Below are 26,908 nucleotides of genomic sequence, written 5' to 3'. Positions count from 1 at the left end.
ACGTACACACGCGATATATTTATAAAGAAGCACGTATCAGAGTTGGAATAATTTCGTGAGCAACAGTAGACGGTAAATGTAATTTGCAAACGACCTCTTTATCAAATATCGATAAACGCGATCGATATGGAAGGGATCAGTGCTTATGCTGGACAAATATTCCGTCATCATTCAAACATCCATCGAAACTAATCCCAGTACATACCATTCGAATAATCGAGTAACTTCGTTATCGCGTATGATACAGTGCACTTACTTGATTGCAATGATATCTCAACGATTATTAACAGATACCAAGATGTCTCGACAGTTGCAAAAATCTTTTATAAATAAATTACACGTGGCTCGCGAAGCTGTTTCAACGTTGCTGGAAACTTTTTGCGTATATGATATACGAAGCATTTCGAAATGATCATTGCAGCACTGTAGCGAGACACGCCTAACTTGATCGTATCGATGAAATTTCAAACGGATTTGGAAGTGTGCATAGAAGTTATATTCATCAGGGACACGTACTTTCCAAAAATCATCAAACTATTCGAACAGTCAAGTATTATTTAGTATGTTAATAAGTAATACTCTTAAAGAGTTAGAAAGAATAAATTTTCGGAAAATGGAACAATTTGACTTTCAAATGGCTTGTACGTGATGTAATCATCTGTTTGATGAACTTTTAATTGCTATCGTAGATAGGATCGTAAAATACTACGAATGTTACAGACATCGTCGTGATTTTCCTATAAAGTAACACACGACGCGTAGTCCGTTTGATGTTCGATTTGCTTGGCTCTTGTAATCCAATTTCAATAAAATTGTACAAAATGCACGTGATACGAAAGAAAATATAAAATATACAAAATACTCTTTACTTCTCTTTTTTTTTTTCTTTTCAATCATATCCTCAAAAATATGAATTTGCATCAAAATCTACAGTCTAATTAGAATATTAGAAAGAATATTCAGACAGACGATGTATATAAAGGAGATACAAATTACGACGATGAGAGAACTCGCAAGATATTTGTATCTGTGAAATTGCAACTGTTGCATTGATAAATATCTACGCCGATTAAATTTTTGATACACTTCGGATTCTCATCGGAAAACCAGTAATAACATATTTCTATTTCGTAATATATTTCTGATATACAGAGGATGCTCTCAAAAATATATACACCCACTTTAATTAAATGGTATCGTGAAATTGCTGCATCGTATTATTACAATTTTTATACAAATCTTCCTTTCCTTCAATTTTGTGTACATTTCGGATGTATTCCTTTCTTTTAATCCTATTAATGGATCGATAGATTTAATTTTATAAAATTGATTTTTTGAATATTTATATATTCCATATCTTTTAAGCACCACGTCACATGATTCTTTCGGTAGAAATAACTGCGTAAAATTACATTTTCTCTGTACCTGGGAGCTTTTGCGCGGTGAATTTTATACGATCGAAGCCCCTTTTTCGAGTGGCGTGGGTGCTTTGGCATGGGAAAGTGCCTCTCCATTATCGTTTTAGCTGGCTGTTTCCATTTGTATAAAGTCGTCGTTATTATCGTCTTTATCACAACGAAACCATCCCATTACATTAGTGTATTTAAGGTTTCCCCACAGTTACCCCATCATTCGAGCAATCCACGTGCTTTACATAATTCTCAATATCACGTTTCCATTTTCTAACATCCGTGACTGTAGCTTTTCCAAAGTCACGTACTCTTGATGAATCCTATCGCCGATTCTTACACCACCTCCCACGTTTTTAATTAAATTGTATTTTCTTTCTGTACGACTGGAGCGTTGTTAGTTTCATACCAAATTCTTATTTATCGGAATTCTATTCTATCGAACAGAGAAAAGAATGTGTAGATTTTTTAAAAAGAAACTTATCCGTCACTGAGAAATGTTAGGTTCGACTGATAAAACGTACAGACACCAGAGTATTCGTGGGAGCAGTCGAACATCAACGATTCTACGATCTCGGCATATTCCACCTCAAACGCGATTCCGTAAAATTCAAACTAATCGTCCAGCGAGCTGTTCCATGTTTTCCAAACTGAACAGATCGTGAGCATCGGCCAGCGATATGGGAAATGAAGATAATTTCCAATTGTTCGTAACATCTGACGATCATTCGACTTAAAACATAGTTCTCGCGGTCGCGGCAAACAAGTTACGCAGGCAATTTGTCAGCTGTCGAACGAGAGAGCTGGCTGGTTGTACTGCGTTGAAGCAGAGCGATGCGAAGAACGGGAGAGACGCGACAGGGAAGCGTTCACCGAGAATACGTCCGTTTCGTCTTTCTCGTTAGACGGTGGAAATGAATTGGCGATTTCACCATGAATACTACAAAGGAAGTTAACGCTGTAACTGGCGCGAGTTTCGCGTGAAACGTAGCCTTTGACGAGGTGAAAGCCGGTTTGTTTGCGCGTCTCGCCGAACAAATCCGATAACTAAAATTGTCTGACGAAATTCTTTTACACGAGCCGTGTTCTCGGTAACGCTAGCGGCTATTTAATCAAAATTGTCGGCCGCGTTTCTCGTTGGCCGTTCGATCAACCAATGTGTAATTAAAATGATAACCTTAATAGATCCTCATGGACAAAGATAGCGAGGCTGGCAATTGGCGAAGCGAGCTAAGCAAATAGCGAATTATATCGCGTGTTATAACTGGATCGTGGAAGTTTGCGCATATTTTTACACTGATAAATTAACCCTGCTGCTGATCCTCTAATATTTCTCGTTCGATCTCATCTATTACAAATAACAGATACGTAAGATAACATAGAAAAATATATAAGTAAATAGTATCGCGAATAATTACGAATAATTGCATTCATTTTCGTTAAAGGTAAATTATATTGTATTTACGTGCCAAGGATAGAACTGAAATTGCCGCTGATATTGATTTATTCTTGTTAAATTTCAATGTCAGAATAAAAAAGTTTAGCAGTTAGCGGTTGCGACCTCTTTGAAAAGCGTGTACCTAAAAGTGTGTCGCGAACAGTAAGCGATGGCGAGTATACTCGTCGAACACGGAGTACGGGTGGCTGTTATAATATAGAATTAAGTTGTTACGAAACGACTGTTTTATTTTTCAATTTAGTACTGACGGGGCACGTCATAAAAATTGGAGGAAAACAGCCGTGGAGGAAAACACTCGTGGAAAACAGCCAATTGGTTCAACCAGGACCAGATCACGATACCGTTTAAAGATGAAATTTGTAGAATGGTTAGAGTTAGAGAATATCGGAACTTTGTATTATTATAACGTTTACCATCGCTGCGCTCTCGATATTAACCTTTAACTGCTGCTCTGGGACTCCCAGAAGATATAAACATCCGCCTAACTTCGCTCTCGAGCAACGCGTGATGTCAAGTGTCTTGGAAATTTTCAATTAAGTCGTATATATAATATTATAACGTATAACGTTATATAGTATTACCATATAACGTATAACGCTATATAATACTACGCAATAACGTATAACGTTATATAGTAATATCATATGTCGTATAACGTTGTATATTGTTACGTTATAACGTATAACGTTATATGGTATTACCATATAACGTATAGCGTTGCATATTCTTACGTTATAACGTATAACGATATACAGTTTTACCATATAACGTATAACGTTATTTAGTATCACCATGTAACGTATAACGTTATATACTATGACGTAATAACATATAACGTTGTATATTGTTACGTTATAACGAATAACGTTATATAGTATTACCATATAACGTATAACGTTGTATATTGTTACGTTATAACGTATAACGATATATAGTAGTACCATATAACGTATATCGTTACATAGTGATACGTTATAACGTATAATTACCATACAATAAACGTGTATTCTTCTTTACAAAAATTCCGGTTTCATACTTACATACCTTTTACTATTACGTAAGAACGTATAACGTTGTATATTATTACGTTATAACGTATAACGTTGTATAGTATTACCATATAAAGTATGACATTATATACTGTTACGAAATAACGTATAACGTTATATATTGTTACGTTATAACGTATAATGTTATATAGTATTACCATGTAACGTATAACATCATATACTATTATGTAATAACGTAAAACGTTATATGGTGTTACCGTGTAACGTATTGCGTTGTATACTACTACGTTATAACGTATAACGTTATATGGTGTTACCGTGTAACGTATTGCGTTGTATACTACTACGTTATAACGTATAACGTTATATAATGTTACCATTTGGCGTATAACGATATATACAATTACGTAATAACGTATAACGTTGTATATTATTGCGTTATAACGTATAACGGTATATAGTATTACCATATAACGTATTACGATATATAATACTACGTAATAACGTATAACGTTATATAGTAATATCATATGTCGTATAACGTTGTATATTGTTACGTTATAACGTATAGCGTTGCATATTCTTACGTTATAACGTATAACGATATACAGTTTTACCATATAACGTATAACATTATATAGTATTACCATGTAACGTATAACGTTATATACTATTACGTAATAACGTGTAGCGTTGTATATTCTTGCGTTATAACGTATAACGTTATATTGTCACGTCCCGCGTTCCGCACGTGACGCCACGAACCAATAACTTATGAATAATTAAACACGACCAATAATAATAAATTAACTAATAACTAACCAATCAAAATAAAAAGAATTATACGACAGACAATCAAAATGAAATAAATGAATCAATAAGAAGAAACACTACAACCAATCAGCAATGACATATAAAATAAAAATAAAATGAAATAATTAAATGAACCAATAAATAAGACAAGCCGCGATTCAAATGTATGAGATTTCTCTGCGAAAACACATGTATATACACACACGTGTATGCATATCTGTGTGTGTGACCTACTTCGTGAATCTGAATAATTGGTAACCTAATAAAATAAATAAAAGAAATAAAATATACTACACTACGTCAGCATTCTAATAAAAGTGAAAATTGTATACAAGATTGCTCTGCGACACACACATATATAGATATACACATGCGTACGCGTATCTTTGGGAAAAATTCATAATATATATTTGTATGTATACGTTATTAAACCATTAAAACGCAAAGAAATAAATATATAGAATTACATTTCTACGAACCTAGAGAATTATATACGAAATCCACATTATGGAATATTCAACCAATTAACGATCCGAGAAACAATGAGAATAACAATACACGCACATATACATATGCATATATATATTTTACATAATGGAAAATTACATTGTGAAATGTATATATATATATATATATATATATATATAGACACACATATTATTATATCGAACAACTACTCATCTAATATACAAAACCACCCTGTGAAAATTACATTACTGAACATTCAACTAAACCAACTGAAGACTTAATATAATAATATATAATAATATAATAATATATATATACATAGATATGTGAAATAGCGTTGTATATAACCAGAAACAATACAAATGTCACACGACTTCTTCAACAACTTCGACTCTTCGTTCCTGCCGACAACACCTCACACGATGACTGCGTCTTCTAGGGCCACTTACGGATTCTTTACAATTCTTCTTCTTCTTGCACTGAAATATCATATGCAGTGAATAAAACACGAAAGAAGCAGGATGAACTAAATAAAAGAAATCATAACAAGATACACACCGAGACAGTCCGCATGGGAACCTCTGACAAAGATACCTCCGTATCTATCATTAAACGCATAATAATCAAGATGCACAAACCTCATTTGGAAGTCGACACCACTCACAGCGTGCCAATGCAAGGGAGGAAAACGAATGAAATTGTATTTCGTGAAGACGTTTCACCACTTTCCATAGATCAGAAACTGGAGTTACACAACTAATAACCTAATAACAAGAAAGTAATATAAAATATACACGATTTAATATATAGCAAATATGGACATATAAATCTACAAGGAGCAAAATATATCTCATATTGTCAAATAAAACCAAATTGCCAAAAGATCATCAGGACACGACGTCAACGAAGGTGCCACTGTGCCTACTTGGGTGGAAAACCGCCCCTTCAGCATCATCCTTCGCACATATTCACACACGCACGTCGATCACGTCATCTCGTACCATTCACATATCTTCCTCCTCTTGCGCTAAAACAAATTCACAAGTTTAAGGAAACAAACAACATGCGAAACGAGATAGAATACTAAGAATACATACTCACACAGTTCGCACAGGCGCGGACGCTTTTGTGTCCATGACTCAACATAACCTGTAATCACAAAAAGAAGATAAAAACCCCAATAAACTAAAATACCGAAATAGCGATCGCATACTAAAAATCACTGATCGAGATTCATATAACCAAAATTCATAGCACGCCATTATGAATACAAGATAACCTCAAAATATAAAACTATACAACTTTATAATTAAATCAAACCCTCACGATCACACTACAACGACTTCAAAATGATATATTAAAACTTACCATTATGTAAAAATACTTTATTGGAAGAAACAAGAAATAACGCGTGCTACACATACAAAAGCCACGGCGGAACTGCGAAATGACCACCGCTATGAAGGGTTACAAGAGCATCGCAGATGCAACTTCGGCAAAGACACGTTGCTACACGCGTATGGAAAGTCCTTGCAATTTTGACAAAACGGATTGCACGTGCCTTGATCGTTCCCATTGGCATCAGCAGGAAAGGATTCGGAAGGATTGCAGACGCAATCTCGGCGAAAGACAAACCACTGCAATATCCACATTTAATCACGTATTTTGAATGTTTCCATCAGCATCGAAAAGGTATACGAGAAATCAAGACACGGCGTGGGATGAAGCAAACAAGACATCAGCAATCATCAAAATCCACGTTCTCTCATGGAAACTCTAAAAACCTGCAGCATTGCGATTCCCACCGGAACGAACTGCCACGTGACTGCCATCCCATTGGGGATGTCATTATAAAAAGCGTAGCGACACATTTCAAATCAGATTAATTGTTAGCGTTCGGGAGAATTTAGCGAAAATAAGGAGATTAATTGTTAGAGTTCGGGAGAATTTAGCGAAAATAAGGAGAGTAATTGTTAGTGGTTCAGTAGAATAAAGAAGAGTAATTGTGAAAAGAGAGTAACTGTCATTAGTTGGTTCAGTTAGATTAGAGTAAGAGTAATTGTTAGCGTTAGGGAGTATTTAGCGAAAATAGAGTAAGAGTAATTGTTAGCTGTTCGGGAGATTTTGGCGAAATTACAGAAGAGTAATCGTTATCAGTTAGAATAAAGAAATTGTTAGCGGTTCAGTTGAATAAGAGAATAATCGGAATAATTGATATTAGTTGAATCGGTTCGTTTCGGTAGAATAAGCAGATAATTGGTATTAGTCGTTCAATCGAATTTGAGTGAGTCTGATATCAGTTCGTTCAGTTAATTTAATTAGAATTTAAGTTAGGATTAGAGAATAATTGTTCGTTCCAGTTCGAGTTCAAGAGTTGCGAGATATAAATGTTATTAGTCAGTTCGAATTATAAAATAATTGTTATTAGTCAGTTAGAATTAAAACAATAGTTGGCTCAAGTTTTGTGTTAGAATTTCGAATTGTTAAACACGTCCGGACACACTGTTGTTTACACTGTTCAAATTAAATAAAGATTAAAACAAAAAAAATTATAGAAGTGTAAATCTTTGTAAAACCGGAATCACCCCAGCGGCCTGCCCGTTCATCAGCGGAGGCCAACGTCAGGTGAGTCAACTTTAATTATTATTAATAATTAATAATTAATAATTAATTATTACAATATACATAATTATTATTAATAATTAATAATTAATATATTAATTTATTAATATATTATATAATTATATATATTATATTATATATTATATTAATATATTATATATTAATAATTAATAATTAAAATAATAAATAATATCAATAATTAGTATAATTCGTCATTAAATCCGCCAGAAATAATTATTTATAATATAATTGTTTATTCCAAACAATCCTCTCCCGTGCTAGTATTCCTGGGCATAGCAGGTTAGCCGAAACGTGGAGATTGTTGACCAGTGGCCTAAACTCCAATCAACGCTACTTAATCTAACAAGAAATATCTAATTGAACCAGTCCTTAGACTGTTTCCGGTGGCAGCGACTACTACATTGATTAAAATTTGAAAATTTGGATAGCCAAACGTAACAATATGATGTTACCGTGTAACGTGTAGCGTTGTATATTGTTACGTTATAACGTATAACATTATATGGTGTTACCATATAACGTATAATTATCATACAATAAACGTGTATTTTTTTATACAAAAATTCCGGTTTCATATTTACATACCTTTTACTATTACGTAATAACGTATAACGTTGTATATGGTTACGTTATAACGTATAACGTTATATAGTATTACCATATATCGTATGACGTTGTATACTATTACGTAACAACGTGTAGCGTTGTATGTTCTTACGTTATAACGTTCAACGTTATGTAGTACTACCATATAACGTATAACGTTATATACTATTACGTTATAACGTATAACGATATATAGTATTACCATATAACGTATAACGATATATACTGTTACGCAATAACGTATAACGTTATATAGTAGTATCATATATCGTATAACGTTGTATATTGCTACTTTACAACGTATAACGTTATATAGTATTACCATATAACGCATAAGATCATATACTATTACGTAATAACGTATAGAGTTGTACATCCTTACGTTATAACGTATAAGGATATATAGTATTACGTAATAACGTATAACGTTAAATAGTATTATCATATATCGTATAACGTTGTATATTGTTACGTTATAACGTATAACGATATATAGTAGTACCATATAACGTATATCGTTATATAGTGATATGTTATAACGTATAACGTTATATGGTGTTACCGTGTAACGTATAGCGTTGTATATTGTTACATTATAACGTATAACGTTATATAGTATTACCATGTAACGTATAACATTATATACTATTACGTAATAACGTATAACGTTGTGTATTGTTACGTTATAACGTATAACGTTATATAGTGTTACGTTATAACGTATAATTATCATAAAATAAACGTGTATTATTCTATACAAAAATTCCGGTTTCATATTTACATACATTTTACTATTACGTAATAACGTATAACGTTGTATATTGTTACGTTATAACGTATAACGTTATATAGTGTTACCATATATCGTATAACGTTATATACTTTTACGTAATAACCTATAACGTTGTATATTGTTACGTTATAACGTATAACGTTATATAGTATTACCATGTATCGTATAACGTTATATAGTGTCACGTTGTAACGTATAACGTTGTATACTGTTACGTTATAACGCATAACGTTATATAGTAGTACCATGTAACGTATGTCGTTATACAGTGTTACGTTATAACGTATAACGTTATATGGTATTACCATATAACGTATAATTATCATACAATAAACGTGAATTTTTCTATACAAAATTTCCGGTCTCATATTTACATACCTTTTACTATTAGGTAATAACTTATAACGTTATATAGTAATATCATATGTCGTATAACGTTGTATATTGTTACCATATAACGTATAACGTTATATAATATTACGTAAAAACGTGTAACGTTATATAGTATTATCATATAACGTATAATGTTATATCCTATTGCGATATAACGTACAACGTTGTATGTTGTTACGTTATAACGTTTGGCGATATATAGTATTACCATATATCGTATTACGGTATATACTATTACGTAATAACGTATAATGTCATGCCGTGTTACCATATAACGTATAACGTTATATAGTATTACCATGTAACTTATAACTATATATACCATTACGTAATAACGTATAACGTTATCTAGCATTATCATATATCGTATAACGATATATACTATTACGTAATAACGTATAAAGATGTATATTGTTACGTTATAACGTTTAACGATATATAGTATTACCATATAACGTACAACGGTATATAGTATTTCGTAATAACATATAACGTTATATATGTCGGATGTACGTCAGGATTGGGGGTGGTGGTGTTCGGTGAATCTTCGTTGAAATTAGCCATAGGTGCGGTGTAACAATAGTTGAGTTTATTGACACAAATTAGGGATATTACAGCGTCGATAGATAGTCGCAAGGTTTCGATATTCGCGGCACTAGGACAATGGTCTCGGCTCCGGCAACGTTTCCGCGGTCAACGGATGCTGAACTATACCCTTCGTTTGCGTCTAAGTTACACTGTATATTAGAGCAAGGAGCAATTATTACATATACGAAAGACAGGTCGATTACTGATGAGATCGCACTGGAGAGTGACTCTCCGTCGCGGTGACGCTGTCGAAGAAAACTATGATGGGTGTGCCTATGGGCACGAGATCATCGGATTCGCGGAGAAAAGTCTTCGTTCGAAGGGTGAGGGAAATTGTCGTTGCTGTTAATTGGTCAATTTCCATGTTGGTGGTTAGAGAAAGATATTAGCTGTCCTTGGGGAACGTTGCTAGCGGGAAGCGTCGTTCGTGGAAGGATAGATTTCTCTTATCTTCCCGTAGTTGAGGCACAGGCCATTTGTCTATTTGAGAGACTTTGTGTAATTGAAATTTAATATTCGTAGCGGGTCCTCGCCCAGCTAAATATATACTGCGAAGATGCGTTGGCATCTGGCAATCGTCTTACCCGAAGGACAAAGTCTGCGTGTGGCGAGCCACGGGACAGAAATCGTTGAAATGTTTACCGTCGTGCTCCGTCCCAAGTATTTCTTTTAAGGAAAGCTATAGAGTTACTTCATGGCTTTGTTAGATAAAACGTTCATCCCTTGACCGCGACTACGTTCGGCGACCGGTTGTCGCCTCGAGCCCGAGCTCACTATCATAAATTTCGAATAAGTACAGTCGGATCGAATTACAACAGTTTCTTAGTGCGGCTATGATGAAATCTGGATTACAGCACTAAGGGTGTATCGCTTCAAAGGAGAGGCTCCGGTGTTCTTTCATCTCCGACACGGCCATTCTGATTATCACACGTCCTCGGGTGGATCTAAAATATTGGGTTTTCCTAACATTAAACTTGATATAACTGGTATTTTGTTCCTTTATAGTTTAGCTGAATTATATTGTACTGGTCTCTTTATGGCTTAACTAACTGTCCAAATAGGTCAAGGGCCCAGGTTAACAACAAAAATTTCGATCGGACGTTCAATGATAAAGTAGGGAGGAAAAAAAAACACAAAAGTCAGTATCATTACGGTTAGTATTCAAAGCGCCAGTTGCATTTTGTGAGTTACCGGTCAGACCGTAATGACATGACAGATCATTTTCGATTTCATACACGGATGAGTCTCAGTTTGTTGGATCATATTACCGCACTGGGCGTGTGTGGAGACACTGAATGCGAGTACAGTGTATGGTGACACTGAACACGAGTGCATTGATGTAATAGGCGTGTATGGAGACACTGAATGCGAGTACAGTGTATGGAGACACTGAACACGAGTGCATTGATGTAATAGGCGTGTATGGAGACACTGAATGCGAGTGCAGTGTATGGAGACACTGAACACGAGTGCATTGATGTAATAGGCGTGTATGGTGAGGTTGCCAGTGTCACGTCGGAGACGCAAGAAATCACGAAACCGATAGATCGCCGGTGATCTTGTGACAACGACCATACCCAAATAAAATAAATAAATAAAAAAATCCTACAATGTTAATATTTATAATCTAATATTAAGATTATTATATTATATCGTATTAATTGTTATATTACAAGAGGAAAATTAGAAATCAATCTGGGAATATACGTGGAAGTTACAAGCGAAGCTCCAAAATAACAACTACGTTAAATATTTTTTGGCAGGAAAATCATTGGGTAGAAACTAGTTTTTATTTAAACGAAAGCCAGTTTTCAATTTCTCCAAAAGCGATACGATTCAAGAATTTTAATCGTTAATAATTCTGATTATGAATAATCATTACGAACGATTCGATTTGTTCCTCGGTCGCTCGATAATAATTTTAGATCATGGGAATTTAATTTGAAACAGTAATCAATGGAAGTTACCTGAATTTTTGTTCGGTTATCGAACAGTGACCATTATCAAGGAAAACCGAATTTTGCTTTGGTTACCGATAACCATTATCGATGGCGAAATTGATTTTCGATTATCGCCAAGCAATATCGATGAAAAAAATATTTTCTAGTCACATTCGACTATCGTCGATATTTATTGACATTGCTGATAATCGGTTTTCACTGGCAACGTAAAGAAGCCTAATTATAAAACTGATATATTTTATTAAGCAAAGAAAAAGATACGAAAATGTACGAAACAAAGCATAAGATAAAAGATATCACGGTGCAACTGTTAATAAAAATATTCTACTGCGATATCTTTCATCCTATTCGTTTCCTATATTTTCATATGTTTTGTTTGCTCGATAAAACACACAAGTTTTATGAATAACTGCGAACACACGTACTTTTGGCTTGTTAACTAGGTGATTGAGGGTTTTGTCATTAGATGATATTGACAAAATTCGCAATCACCTAGTTTCCAACCCAATAATTATCAGTGACGTTAATAACGATTGATAATATAGCCAGTGATAATTGACAATGTAGAGCAAATTTTTGCCATCGATAATGGTCATCGATAACCAAAATGAAATTTTCTCGCCACGGATAACAGTTACTCGTAAAAAAAAAAAAAAAAAAAAAAAAAAAAAAATATTTTAAAAATCCGGTCATTTATGTTGGTTATTGGTAACCAAACTGAAATTTCTCTCGTCGATAACGATTACCGGCAATCAAAAAAACTTTAATCCGTTTTAACGGTTATTCGCGATCAAAAATTTTTTAATTAAAAACATCAACCTTCATATCGCAACTTTACAAACTTCTCTTGTAACAGTTATGATGTCTTGTAATTGTAACATTTATGGCAAATATACATTTAGCGAAAAATTAGTATATAGCATGAATAGAAGTAGTCTTAAACATTACAACTGGTGATAAAGATCGTTTCGCTAAATATCGTGGCTTAACACAGCGAATAATTGACTGCTCAAATATTTTCATCGTCTTTGCGCGACGAATATTTTATGTAACTTCTGGATACGGTTTTGCAGAGAAATTAGAAATTTTAGAAATTTCACAATCACGTATAATCGTGGCTCGTCGTGCTGTTAATGAAGTTTCTAAATATTTCGTGTAATATAGAAAAAGTGAAAAGTTTCTAAGAGTCTTCGAGTATCTTCGTGCGTCTCTGTGTGCGTATAATCGAGCGTCTTTAGATCGCGAACGTAGATCGAGGAAGAAATTGCGCGTCTTTGACCGGTTAGGGGGAGCAAAATTGTACGTTAAGAGATTAAAGACTGACACTTGCCAGGGTTACGAGTCATCTAGAAAAATAAGCTCCCGTAGAATATCACCTGAACGCCAATTTTGTCTCCGACTACGAGCACACGTAGTCCTATTACGCTGTTCTCTAGGGGGAAACGAGTGGAGAGCGAAAGAGAAGGCAGAGAAGAGCTCTCCGAGGGGCATCATATTAGTTTGAGAATTTTCTCATAAAAACAGGCTGAAATTTAAAGTTGATTTGAAAGTAGAGATCGGTTTTAGAAAGGCTACCGGTTCGATTGGATCTCAGGCTGAAAGTTTCATCTACAATTATATCTCAAATATTTGTGCAATTTTATATCTTCTTGCGTGTATTGCGTATGCTAAAAATCCGCAATTTTAATTATCACGTTTCGCACGAGACCAGCATTCGCGCAAATACTTACGAGCGAGAATTTATTCAAACAGTATAAATTTAATCTACAGTAATCTACAGTTAAAACTACCTAGAATTTATTTTATAATAATATGGCGTTAATTACCGTCGTTTCGGCACTTGCAATTTTTCGAGAAGAATCGCCTCATAGCGTTGCACAAACGATAAACAATTAACATTGTCGTTATCGAACTCAATTTGTTACGAACTGTCGTCGCATTCGTGCAATTTATATTTAGCATAAACCGTACGCTTAATACAACCTTACGGTTATTAGCAAATTCCTTGTTAGCATATTCCTTATTAACAATTATTTCTAGAAACGAGATAACATTTGCTTGCCGAACTTATCAGAATATTTGTCTTTCGTTCGTTTGCGTTTATTAGCTGAGCGTAATTCTCGCAATGGTAACGCTACTCCGGGTTCTCCAGTTGCTGTGTATGATATCGTATAAAAGATAAATGCTTCGGTGAAGAGTAAATTTCGAAAGAAACTATTCGTTAATTTGCCAAGGATTCGTATTCTTCTAATTACACTTGCTAGCCAAGTGTAGCTACCACAATCGATGCCAATAGCCCAAGTTCGATCGTAACAGGCGGATCGTTTCTAACTAATTTTACGTAGAACGTTCTGATCGATATTATCGTCGTCCCACTGAACCAGTTGTTCGCGTTTATCGCGTCGCGTCTTAAAATCGGGCAATTGTCTGGTTTGCATGATTCGTTCGACGAACGGTAACGCAGCTGTACGCACAGAAACCGATAAATCAGCTCTACAAACTGATTAGACCTCTCGTTTAGAAAGACGGTGTAAATGAACATAAACACGTTTGTACGCGAGAGCCCATAGAAAGGAAATTCCGCGTACACCGGCAGAAACGACTAGCTTAATTTCAACGACAGCATCGTTTCTGAGAATTGAGCATTCATCGTTAAACATCAAAGCGTTGGCTTTCAGAGATGTACAAGTTTCTGTATGGACGGTGTACACACTCCTGCTCGGACAGCCGAGGAGGACGGACGTGTCTAGACGGTCGTCCTCTCCAGGTATAAGTGAATAGTGAAAAAGTGCTTCAAAGTAATAGTGCTGCAAAGTGATAGTGAGGAGGAAATAAAATAGCAATGCAAATACCAACTATAAACATAGCAACAAAAGGAGAAACATATTATATAAAAAACAAACAAATTAACATGGAGACAGAAGAAACAAAAGAGCATCGGGGACAGGAAGATAGCAATTCAGAACATGAAAGATACTACCAGGACAAAAGCTGGAAGCTAGCGAAGGCTAGCAAAAAACGCAAAACAACTACAGACATAAGTGCCATAGGAAACCCAGCTACAGAAAAGCAGCGATGGCTGCAAGAATTATCATTAAGTAACTCCTTCAGCTCACTAACGGAAGAAATAGACGCTGACCCCGTAAATAAAACCACTATCCAAACAAATCATATTACAAAACCACCACCAATCCTTGTTGAGGCCCAAATAATAGACCCGCTCATCGATCTACTAAATAATCTAGATGAGAAAAACAACTACACAATAAAGCAAACAAAATTGGAACAAGTAAAAATACAAACAAACACCCCAGAAACATTTAGGAAAGTTATAAAAGCATTAAAAGAAAAAAATGCTATTTACCACACGTATCAGCTTAAAACTGAAAGGAGCTATAAAATTGTCATAAGAGGATTGCATCCTAAAACGAACATACATAAACTAAGCGATGAGTTAGCTAAAATTGGTCATCAAACAAGAACAATAAACAATATAACAAGATTCGACACAAAGCAACCATTACCACTATTCTTAATAGAACTGGAACCCAGAAACAATAACAAGGAAATATATGATATCAAACAAATACTAAACACAATAGTAACAGTCGAACCACCACGACACAAAAAAGATATACCTCAATGCATGCGGTGTCAACAATACGGACACACTAAAAATTATTGCAACAGAAGCCCAGCTTGCGTCAAGTGCGCAAAAAATCACTTAACTATACACTGCCCATATTCTGGAAAAATAGAAAAAGTTAAATGCTACAACTGTAACGGAAACCACCCAGCAAGCTATAAAGGATGTGAAGTAAGAAAACAATTACAACGTAAACTGTTCCCGCCCCTACGAAGCAGAACAATCACTAACACACAAGCCCAACAGGACAGCACAAATCCTGAAATAATTCCAAGTACAGAGCAAGCAACAAACACCAAACCTATCAGCACCAACACCATTCGTGGTCTAAGCTATGCTCAAATAACCAGCCAATCAACACATACACACAACCAATACCACAGCAATAGTAACAATGACACTGCAGAAATCAAAGAACTGCTCAAACAATCCATAAAGAACACCGAAATGCTAACCAGAATGATAAGCGAACAAAACGCAGTACTCAAACAGCAAACCCAACAAATCACAGTCATGCTACAACTAATTACAAACGTGCTAAGCAAAAAATAAAAACGGACACTCTAAAAATAGCAGCCTGGAACTCAAGCGGCCTACAACAACGGGCCCTCGAAACTAAAACATTCATATACAATAATAATATAGACATACTACTTGTCTCAGAAACACACTTCACTACAAAAAGCTACTTGAAAATACCATACTACACCATATATGATACCAAACACCCCTCAGGAAAAGCTCACGGAGGGACAGCAGTGATAGTCAGAAACGATATCAAACATTATCTACACAGCCAAGTTAACAAAGTATATTTACAAGCAACCACTGTTACAGTTCAAACTAGCAGCAACTACTTCCAGTTGTCAGCAGTATATGTGCCCCGCGACACAAAATAACAACTCAAATGTGGGAAGAATACTTCCAGGACCTAGGGGACAAGTACATCGCAGCGGGAGACTACAACTCCAAGCACACGCTATGGGGGTCAAGAAACATTACACCTCGAGGCAGAACACTGGAAAAATACATTAGAAATAATAACCTCAATATATTATCCACAGGAACACCGACACATTGGCCGACTGACCTGAACAAAAAACTAGATCTTCTGGACTTTGCAGTACAAGGGGACTAAACACAAATAAACTAAAAATAACACCCAACCTCGAGCTCAGCTCCGATCATACACCCATAATAATTGAATACAGAAACAAACCAATACACTATAGCAAACCAGAAACACTATGCAATAAAACCACCAAATGGCAAACTTTCAGAGAAATAATAGAAAGCAAAATAAACTGCAACATCCCGTTAAAAACTCCTGAACACATAGAACAGGCAGTAGCAACATTGACAGCAACTATTCAAGAAGCAGCAAGGACAACCACTACACCCGAACCAACCAGCAGACAAACAATAACAATCCCGCAAGAAATACTCGACAAAATCAAAGAAAAAAGAAAAGCAAAAGCAAAATGGCAAAAATACAGAACCCGAGAAAACAAAAAACACTTAAACAAACTTGCAAAGGAAATAAAAAACAAAATAAAGGAGCACAACGATAATGAATTCGCAAAGTTCATAGGGACACTCTCCACACACGAGATCACCAACTATTCACTATGGAAAGCCACGAAAAAAATAAGGAAGCCAATAACACCCGTCCCGGCAATCAGAAAAGCAGATAACACATGGGCAAGAAGCAACGAAGAACAAGCTGAAGAATTCTCCAACCACCTCTGCAACACATTCACACCACACATTATCAACAACAGCAACCTCAAAAGTCATACGGAGGAGGATCCACAAACCACTACTACCACAGCCGACAAGGAATACAACATAGCTAAAACATCGGCACAAGAAATTAGAAACATAATTGATAAAACAAAAAACAACAAAGCGCCAGGAATCGACCTAATCAATGGTAAAATCTTGAAAAACCTTCCGCCAAAAGCAATAAGACTAATGACAATAATATTCAATGCAATTCTAAGAATTCAATACTTCCTCAAACCATGGAAATTAGCACAGATCAAAATTGTACATAAACCAGGCAAAGACCCGCACCAAACTGCATCTTACAGACCAATATCACTGCTTCCAGTATTTTCCAAAATACTGGAAAAAATAATATATTGCCGGATAAAAACAATAATAGAGACAAAAAAACTAATACCGGATCACCAATTTGGTTTCAGAAACAAACACTCCACGATAGAGCAAATGCACAGGCTTATAAACGAAATAATAGTAGCACTAGAAAACAAGGAATACTGCACAGCCCTCTTTATAGACATAGAGAAAGCATTCGATAAAATTAACCATGAAAGTCTACTACAAACAATTAGGAAACAATTCCCGGAGCAAATACACCACTTAATAAAATCCTACCTAAGCAGCAGAACCTTCGTAATAAAAATCAAGGACACACATTCTCAAGTTAAAGACATCAAGGCCGGGGTACCACAAGGAAGCGTCCTAGGCCCAATACTATACACATTATACACGGCGAACATACCAACAACTACCAACAGCACAGTATTGACATTCGCGGACGACACAGCTATACTAGTCAGGCATACTAACCCAGAAACGGCAGTCAAAATACTACAAGAACATATCATTAAAATAGAAAATTGGCTACAAGAAAAACAAATAAAAGCAAACCCCAATAAATGCAACCATATTACATTCACGCTACGAAAAAAGATACCACCAAACATCCTATTGAACGGCACGCATATAACGCAAACAAAGCATGTCAAATACCTAGGACTCCACTTAGATCAAAAACTCACCTGGAAACTACACATCAAATCGATAGTAGAAAAAATACAGAAAACAAGGAGACAAATGCATTGGCTAACAAGCCAAAAATCCAAACTAAGCACAGAAAATAAATTAAAAATATATAAAACGATCATAAAACCAATCTGGACGTACGGAATACCACTATGGGGGACGGCAGCAATGAGCCATATAAACAAAATAGAGGTAATACAGGCTAAAATCCTCAGAACAATAGTAAACGGATCTTGGTACGTCAGAAACGAAGATATACGAAGGGACCTGGGAATGCCAACGGTCAAGGAAGAAATTAGCAGATACTCCGAGAAATACAAATCAAGAATAGCAACACACACAAACCGGCTAGCTGCGGAAACATACAAAACCATAAATATAGACAGAAGACTAAAAAGGAAGCACCCAGCAGACCTTATAAAGGACATAACCTAACAAACACGAGGATGGTACCCCACTGGGGGTAGGCACCAACATGCTAATTTAACCGTTAAAAAATTCCACCAAATGTCCAAATTGGGCAAATTGTGAATTTTAATAAATAAATAAAAAAAAAAACGTTGTACACGTCAAACGTTCCTTGATTCGATGAAATGCAGCCTCTACTTTGCTCGATTTGTCACGGATTAGTTGCACCGTGCAAGCAAGGTTTATACTTAGACTTCAAAGTACCGAACATCGATAAAACACAACGCAGGTACGTGTTCTAAACGATGACACGAGCTTCCAAGTTTTCCAAGGAAAAATTGTTTCCCGCGGTTTGCGCGGTGGCTCGCGCTGCTATTGCAACGTTCGCAACGGAAAATTTTTTCCAAATGCGCATTACGCGACACTTTCCGAAAGTTTGTTAACGCTGTAACGAGACAGGAACCGCTGCGAGAATTATAACAGTGAAATTTGAAACGAAACCGACGATGCAGATGGAAATTACGTTATTCTGGACATTTACTTGCGAACGAAGTTTATTTAGTATTAGTGAAAAATTAGCACACGGTATGAACAATAGTTTTAAACGCACTATTAGTCTCAAAAACGATCTCGCTATTTACCGTGGCTTATCGACGTAGCGAACAAAATTGGTTTTTCCAATAATTCGATGATCTTTTTTCCGATACTTGTGTGATACATTTTCAAATCTGTTCCACATTTTGCACGTATAATAATAATAATCACCATAGTTTTGTCTCGTTACAGCGCCAGTGAAATTTCGAAATTATTCGGTGCGATATACCCAATGGCATGAGAAAGCGTTCCAACGTTTATCACGGAATGTTTTCACGAATGTGCGATGCGTGTCATGCGAGATATTTGGAAATTTCGCTGGTGCTGTAACGAGACGCGAGTATTGTATTGGAAAAATTTGAAATGGATCGGAAAATGTATATGGAAGTTACAGGACCTTTCTCGAAAATTATCGACAGTTCAAATATCAGGTTGTACAACAAAAGAGTCTTTCGTTTTATAAGAAAATAATAGACGCACGACGTTTCTTGTTTCCTTTATTTTATCGAACTACGTACGTTCCATTTTGTTCTATTAAGGTAAAGACCACGACATTTGACAGATTAGCTGTCGTGTTTGTATAAAGATGCATTGTCGTAAAAGACATATTCGTAGAGGAAAGACACTTTTGGGGCAACCTAATATTTGGCTGAACCTGACAAAACTGTACGCTTGTAATAAATAAAAAAAAAGCCTGCTACGCCCTTTCGATCATTTCAGCTCGAGTTATGTGTGGGTCGACCCAATTACGTTCTTACAACGTTAGAGAATACCTTCGTTTTGAAGAAAATGAAAAAAGATCGCACATTTTCGTTTCAATTTTCTTGATTAAACCTCTTCTCCCAACGTTACAAATATGTTTTATTATCGTTAAAATAGGGACAGACTCGAAAGTACAAAAATTGAAGAGTCGCAACTGATGTAACGAACATAATCACGATAGTCGTGTCTCGTTACAGCGTTAACGGGATTTCAAACTGTTTGGCATAATACGCGATCCTACGCAAAATTTCCGCCAGCTCGGTGAAGTTTCGGCTATCCGAGTCTCGTATTATACGATGTGTTTCCAGCTTTCTCCTAACTGCGCGTTTTTTTTTTCGAAATTTTAACGCCGGCACCGCGCGAACAAAGTAAATAGATTAATTGAACTTTTAATCGATCAAATAGTCAACTAAACTGAAACGCAAGTACGATGTTAAGTTATCGAAATCAATTTTACGATTTTACCGTACGAACGCCGGTATCATCCGACCTTTCGGTATTTTCCGAGTTTTCTATTGTTCGTGTGATACGCGTCACCTCGGAACGATCAAGATTATTCGAACACTTTCGCAAGCCATAATAAGATTACAGAAAAAAGTACTTTACTGTGAATACACGTTTCATCGGAGGAATCGAAATTTGTACAGGACGAAGTAACGTCGTTCGAACGAAGCTGCGATAGACTTAAAGTTGGGCTGTACAATTTCTAGATTTATATTAATCTTATAGAACGAAAAGACCCAGAGCTCTATGAACGTTCTGAGAGAACGGATCTCCTTCGGCGTAAATGGCGCTCCTTATCGGCGAACGGCTACAATATCCTAAATCTTTCTTTTCGACGGTTTCCACGTCGATCGAGAGAAACTATTCGTCGAAATGGACTATCCGTGGCTGATCTATTACGGTAGAAAGTGAAAAAGAACGTAAACGAAGGAAATGGCCGACATAAAGGACGATAACTGTTAATTTAAACGTAATAGAACGAAAGAATACGACGTATTCGTTAAAGGATATTTAAGACAATTTAAATTAAAATCGATTTTCACACGACGTTCTTCGATTTTTTCCAGAACCAGATTATATCTATGATAACGTTTCGATAATATCATTTTATGCAAAGGAAAGCCAATTATATGATTGAAAGAAGAAATTTGGATCAACGTATGGATATCCTTCTATTTCGTTGCACGAGTTGCGAATAACCTGTCGAATAATGATAAAGATAGAAACGAATATGACAAAGGCATAACGAAGGAACCAATATTCAGAATTTCGTGCGTTTAATTCCTCGAAAATTGCACTTTTAAACGCATCGGTCTCGCAGTTCAACCTGCCGGGAACAAAGAATTTTATCGGAAACATCGTTCTAACATTTCAATTTTACAAACGTTTCGCTCTGCTTCGTTAAAAGCTGCGCGTATTTGGTAGATAGAAAATTATGCACATACGTTAAAACGTATAACGCGCAACAGGCAAGGATATACGCGTACGCGCTGCAAACGCGTTAAAAGCGAAAAATATCGCTGAAATTATTTTCCCATAATAAAGAAATCGTCGAGCCTCTTACGAATACAAAAGATAATTCGTTAAGATTATAGTGTCTATTAATTTTACCATAACGAGTTTAACAGAGCTTTCGAAACTAAAAGCTTTATCACAGACGATAAACCCTTTGAGTGCTGAATACTCACGGCCTATGTCGTCCGTAAAGACGGCGCGTGTCTAGCGCTGACGATCGCTGTGGATGGAATACTTTTTCGTTAGACTGAACTCTGTTGATTAACTATTCAAAGCGCAAATCGTAATAAGTTATAGTAGTTTAAATGATTAAAATGAAAGAGATTAAATGATTCAAGAGCGTTATATTTTAGTTATTTTTAATTATTTATTATAAACATTGAAATTTACAGTTAACTAGAATTTGGGTAATAAACTAGAAAACTAAATTTAGTAAATATGTAAAATCCCTAGAGTTCGTGTAGGATAGGGATTCTTTTTGTTTTACGGGTAGCACGACAGGCTGTGCTTAACGGAGAGATCGATACGGACGAGCAGTTGAAGAAGTACATGTTCCCCAGACGGACGGACAGAGAGTTACATTAGAGAGACAGACCAGGCTATAGAATAGTTGTTTAAGATTGTAAAGACTGAAGATTTAAGATTTAAAGACTGAAGAAGAAAGATCGGTAGCTCAGGACGTTCAGGTAAACATTGCACCAAAGACTTATAATTTCCCGTTTAGATAATCATCGTTATTGATTGTTATAGACGCATATTAATTGTTGTTCATTTTTTCATTTTATCAAATCATTTCATAATAAAAAAAACTCGATTTTCAGACTTCAGAATCGATCCCTGAATTATCCCATTATTGAACCTTATAAATCGATTTTCGCCACGTCATGCCGCTGAGAGTTAACCTACGTGTCGTCATGACCGAGAACGCGAAAGGGGAGAAGATAGACAGTATAAAATATACAGACAACAAATGACCTAATAGGAATATATTTAAATATATTATGCAAACGTTGGACAACGTTATGTTTTGTTAAGCTAACAGGATACACTAAAAATACATTATCAAGAAAGGGGATGTGGCCCATAAGCAAGTATGTTCTTCTACATATGACCATCAGACAGTACCTGTGATGCGGTTATCCCGGAAGTACATTGCGGAGTCGGTAGAGAGCGTTTCCTGACCTCTCGCCAGGGAGACAATAGATGAGGATTTAAGGGTGTCGAATCGGGATCCATGCAACGCGGAGGCGACTCGTTCCTTCGCCCTTCCTCTTCCTCTTCGCCCGATGTGCTTTCCTCTATGACGATTTGAGGCTCGCCATAGTTTGCCACATTCACATTCGGGCTGTACCATTGTCTTCTCATCTTGATTTAGAAAACTCTCACTTGAACATAAATAAAACGTTTCTTCGTTGAAACCGTATCATAGTGGAGAACGATCGAACAGTACAAAAGAATGAATAAAAATAAGTCACATTTTTATTAATTTTCTTTTGTATGTAAAAACAAATCTGATAGATTCAAAGATACAAGATCTTCCGATCTTCCTTTATTGCATGGACGAGCAGTTGAAGAAGCACGTGTTCCCCAGACGGGTGGACAGAGAGTTACATTAGAGAGACAGACAAGGTTATAGAATAGTTGTTTGAGATTGTGAAGACTGAAGATTTAAGATTTAAAGACTGAAGAAGAAAGATCGGTAGCTCAGGACGTTCAGGTAAACATTGCACCAAAGACTTATAATTTCCCGTTTAGATAATCATCGTTATTGATTGTTATAGACGCATATTAATTGTTGTTCATTTTTATATTTTATCAAATCATTTCATAATAAAAAAAACTCGATTTTCAGACTTCAGAATCGATCCCTGAATTATCGCATTATTGAACCTTATAAATATAACACGAGTTAATAATTTAGTTGTGTGTGAAAAATTCAGTGCTTGGGAAAACTAAAAAAACCAGATGTAGAGTTTTCTTACAAGTGGTGACCACTTCAACAATAACGAGGTACTATTGGCATTTGTTTACTGCCGTAAGGAATGCATTTATATTTATTTCACGCAAACGTAATAGTATTACTTCTGCATAGGTGTTCGGAAAAATTGAAAAACCCATACATGCGTCCTTAGTCCATGCCGAGCACTTACAGAAAACGCATATATATGTCCTTAGTCCACACCGATAGCTTTCGCCAGACACCTATATGCGCCCACAGCACTCAAAGGTTTAAAACACTGTTCTTTGTATCATTTCCCTATTTATAGTTGCGATATCGGGAATAACTTTAAACCGTTTTAAACGTCGTTTACTCGATTAACTCGCGCGTAACGATATTTGTCGTGGAATCTCGCAAAGAACGTAAAGCACACGTAACGATTCATCGATAAATCGGTTAACGACGTTGTTACGATTACCACGAACACACCCGTTAACGATATTTTTTCCATTTTTAGGTTGTTCGCGAACGAAAGGGAATCGTCTCGAGAAAGAAAAATCGCTTATAAGTATTTGAGCACATCGAACTTTCAACGCTCGGTAAGTATTCGTAAAATCCTACAAAAGTATTACAGCCATCTCGATCGTTTAATTCGATTAAAAACATTTTCGTTTTTAGAGAATTTATTCAACGGTAGTCGTTCGATGTACTAGGTTGTCCGAGAAGTTTCTTTCGTTTCATAAAATGATAATAGATGAGCAACAATTTCTGTTTTATATCATTTTATCGAATTAGGTGCGATCCATTTCCTTATATCTCTATTATTATGTTCGTGCATAATTCGATAAACTAATATAAAAGAAAGGACATCGCGCGTCTATTATTTCTTTATAAAACGAACACAACGTATTAAGTTGCCCGAAAAGTGTCTTTCTTTCGCAAAAAGAATTTTTTACAACAGTGCACCTTCGTACAAACGTGAAAGTAAGTCTGTGAAATATCGCGGTGTTTATCTCAACAGAACAAAACGGATCGTACGTAATTCGACAAAATAATATAAAAGAAAGAACGTGCGTCTATTATTTCCTCATAAAACGAGAGAAACTTTTCGGACAACCTAATAGTAGCGGTACAGCAAGAATAACCTTTCAGAGGCGAATCGTATAGAACGGATAAAAAGAAAAAATATGAAACTAGGAAAGTAGAAAAAAGTCGGAGATTTCATGCGAAAACGGAGAAGCGCACTAGCGCGCGACGAGTTTTCCAAGCGTTTTATCTACGACAAATGCAAACACCATTTGGCTGAACATCTGACAGCACAGGCGGTATGATCCATGTTGAACCATGTTGATCGAAACGAAGGTCACGCGTTAGCCTGCGTTGACAAAACGGTGCCACTTGAGTGGAATCATGCGATTTCTCTTACCGTATCGTCGTTTGATCCTTCCGTCGATTCTAATGGAAAATTGAAATTTCATTTCTGTTGCTTCTTAACAACACGACATAACGAGAAATCGAACGACTCGTTGTTATTTCATTTCGCTCTATCTCCTCGTTTTATTTATACATCTTTCGAAAAGCTATCGTCGATAGCGTTTTTAAACAGTTAACCGCGTTTCATGAATTAAACAGGTCGAAAAAAATGTTAATCTCGGTGTGTTTCATCTGTCATATAATATAAAACATTACCATTTACCATAAAAATTCCAAATTTTAGTGAGAAGCGCTAAGAATGTTATTTAGTGATACGTTCGCTTTGTCAGTAAGACTGAAAAATTTGATTTGTTCCTTTGTTATATCGGTTATTCCCTGTACAACGTATTCCTTTTTATAAACTCAGTTGATTATTTTCACCGATATATCGGCTATGCCCGAATTGTTTGCGCAATTTTGTATGCTTGCAAATTGAGTGGATGTTTTACTGCGTGTGTCCGGTATTCCCCGATAACGATCGAAATATAATACAGAAAATATAATGCGATTCAGTTTTTTGGTCGAATGTGTGTTGAATAAATTATCGAATATGCAATTCCACGAACACGAGCTTCGAAAGTTGCTCCACCATCTACGAGTTCAACCGTAAAACCTACGCTTCCTATCAAAAAACATTTCCCCAATTTTATACCAGTTATATCATTGATCGAATCCACTTCACGTTGCTGGTGTTAGATTTGCCAAGTGCCACTTTGTGCGATATTCTGTTTCGAAAAATACCACACTGGGAGGATCCACTGAATTTCTTCTATCTTTTCACATTTTTCTTGTTTACGAATTTTGTTATTTTGTTACAATTTTAACATTTTATGTGGGAAATAATTCATTTTTTCGAAGAAAAATGTAAGCCATCGTCATTTTGGTTTAACGTCGTCGTAAAACTTATAACAGGAACACGTAACACATTTTCTTTGTGTTCGACGTGTATACTCGTCGTCGTTTATTTTTATTTGCATTTTATTCACGTTGATTTCTAAAACTAAATTCCACGGTTAACTGGTTAACAGTACATCGCGCTTCGTGAATATTTCAATTCACTCTTCTATGCTAAGGAATCGTACGAGTCATCTGATGCGTCATTCGTCTATCATCTGACACGGACGAAGAAAGGAAGAATTTCTCGAGATTTTACGCAGAACGAAAATTTGTTTTTCGATATACGCTACAATTTTGTTTTTCTCATCGAGATTATACGAGAAAGTAAAATGTACTATTTTTCGTTTTATTCCGCGCGATTCTCAACTTTTATAATCTCGCGTAACGTAACAAAGCATTGCAAAAAGAAATAAAAAGATGGAAAAGTAAAAACTGAAAAATATGTTGCACGTAGAAATTTCTTACGATTTCTCTTCAAACTTTGAAAATTTGGATTCAAATTAACGCGATATAGTATCATTTACATGTACAGTTTAGTTGATAACAAACTAACAGCAAACAAAGCAATGTTTATCGATGTTTTACGAAATTTATTTATTACACGACTTATATTTGTGTGACTTTTTCTTCGTAATTTCGTAATTGATTGTTATTCTGGGTGTTTAGATATTTTTCATTCTGTCCACAGTTTCCACTCGGTCGTATCTTCCTTTCGTT

The 26,908-nt window shown here is 35.7% G+C and overlaps 1 protein-coding gene and 1 long non-coding RNA gene across 5 annotated transcripts in view; one reads left to right on the top strand and one right to left on the bottom strand.

Moving 5' to 3' along the window:
* The window catches only part of LOC126914696 (uncharacterized), a 733,243-nt gene that overhangs the window by 378,340 nt on the left and 327,995 nt on the right, over window positions 1-26,908 (bottom strand). The window lies entirely within an intron of this gene.
* LOC126914836 (uncharacterized) lies at window positions 22,470-24,324 on the top strand. The gene is made up of 3 exons (XR_007709848.1): window positions 22,470-22,568; window positions 23,735-23,892; window positions 23,975-24,324. It is a non-coding gene; the product is annotated as an uncharacterized LOC126914836 (long non-coding RNA).

Source organism: Bombus affinis, chromosome 3 (genome assembly GCF_024516045.1).
Source record: "Bombus affinis isolate iyBomAffi1 chromosome 3, iyBomAffi1.2, whole genome shotgun sequence".
In the NCBI taxonomy this organism is placed as follows: Eukaryota; Metazoa; Arthropoda; class Insecta; order Hymenoptera; family Apidae; genus Bombus; species Bombus affinis.
Note: the sequence above shows the minus strand (reverse complement) of the source record. Positions and strands in the feature narration are given on the sequence as shown.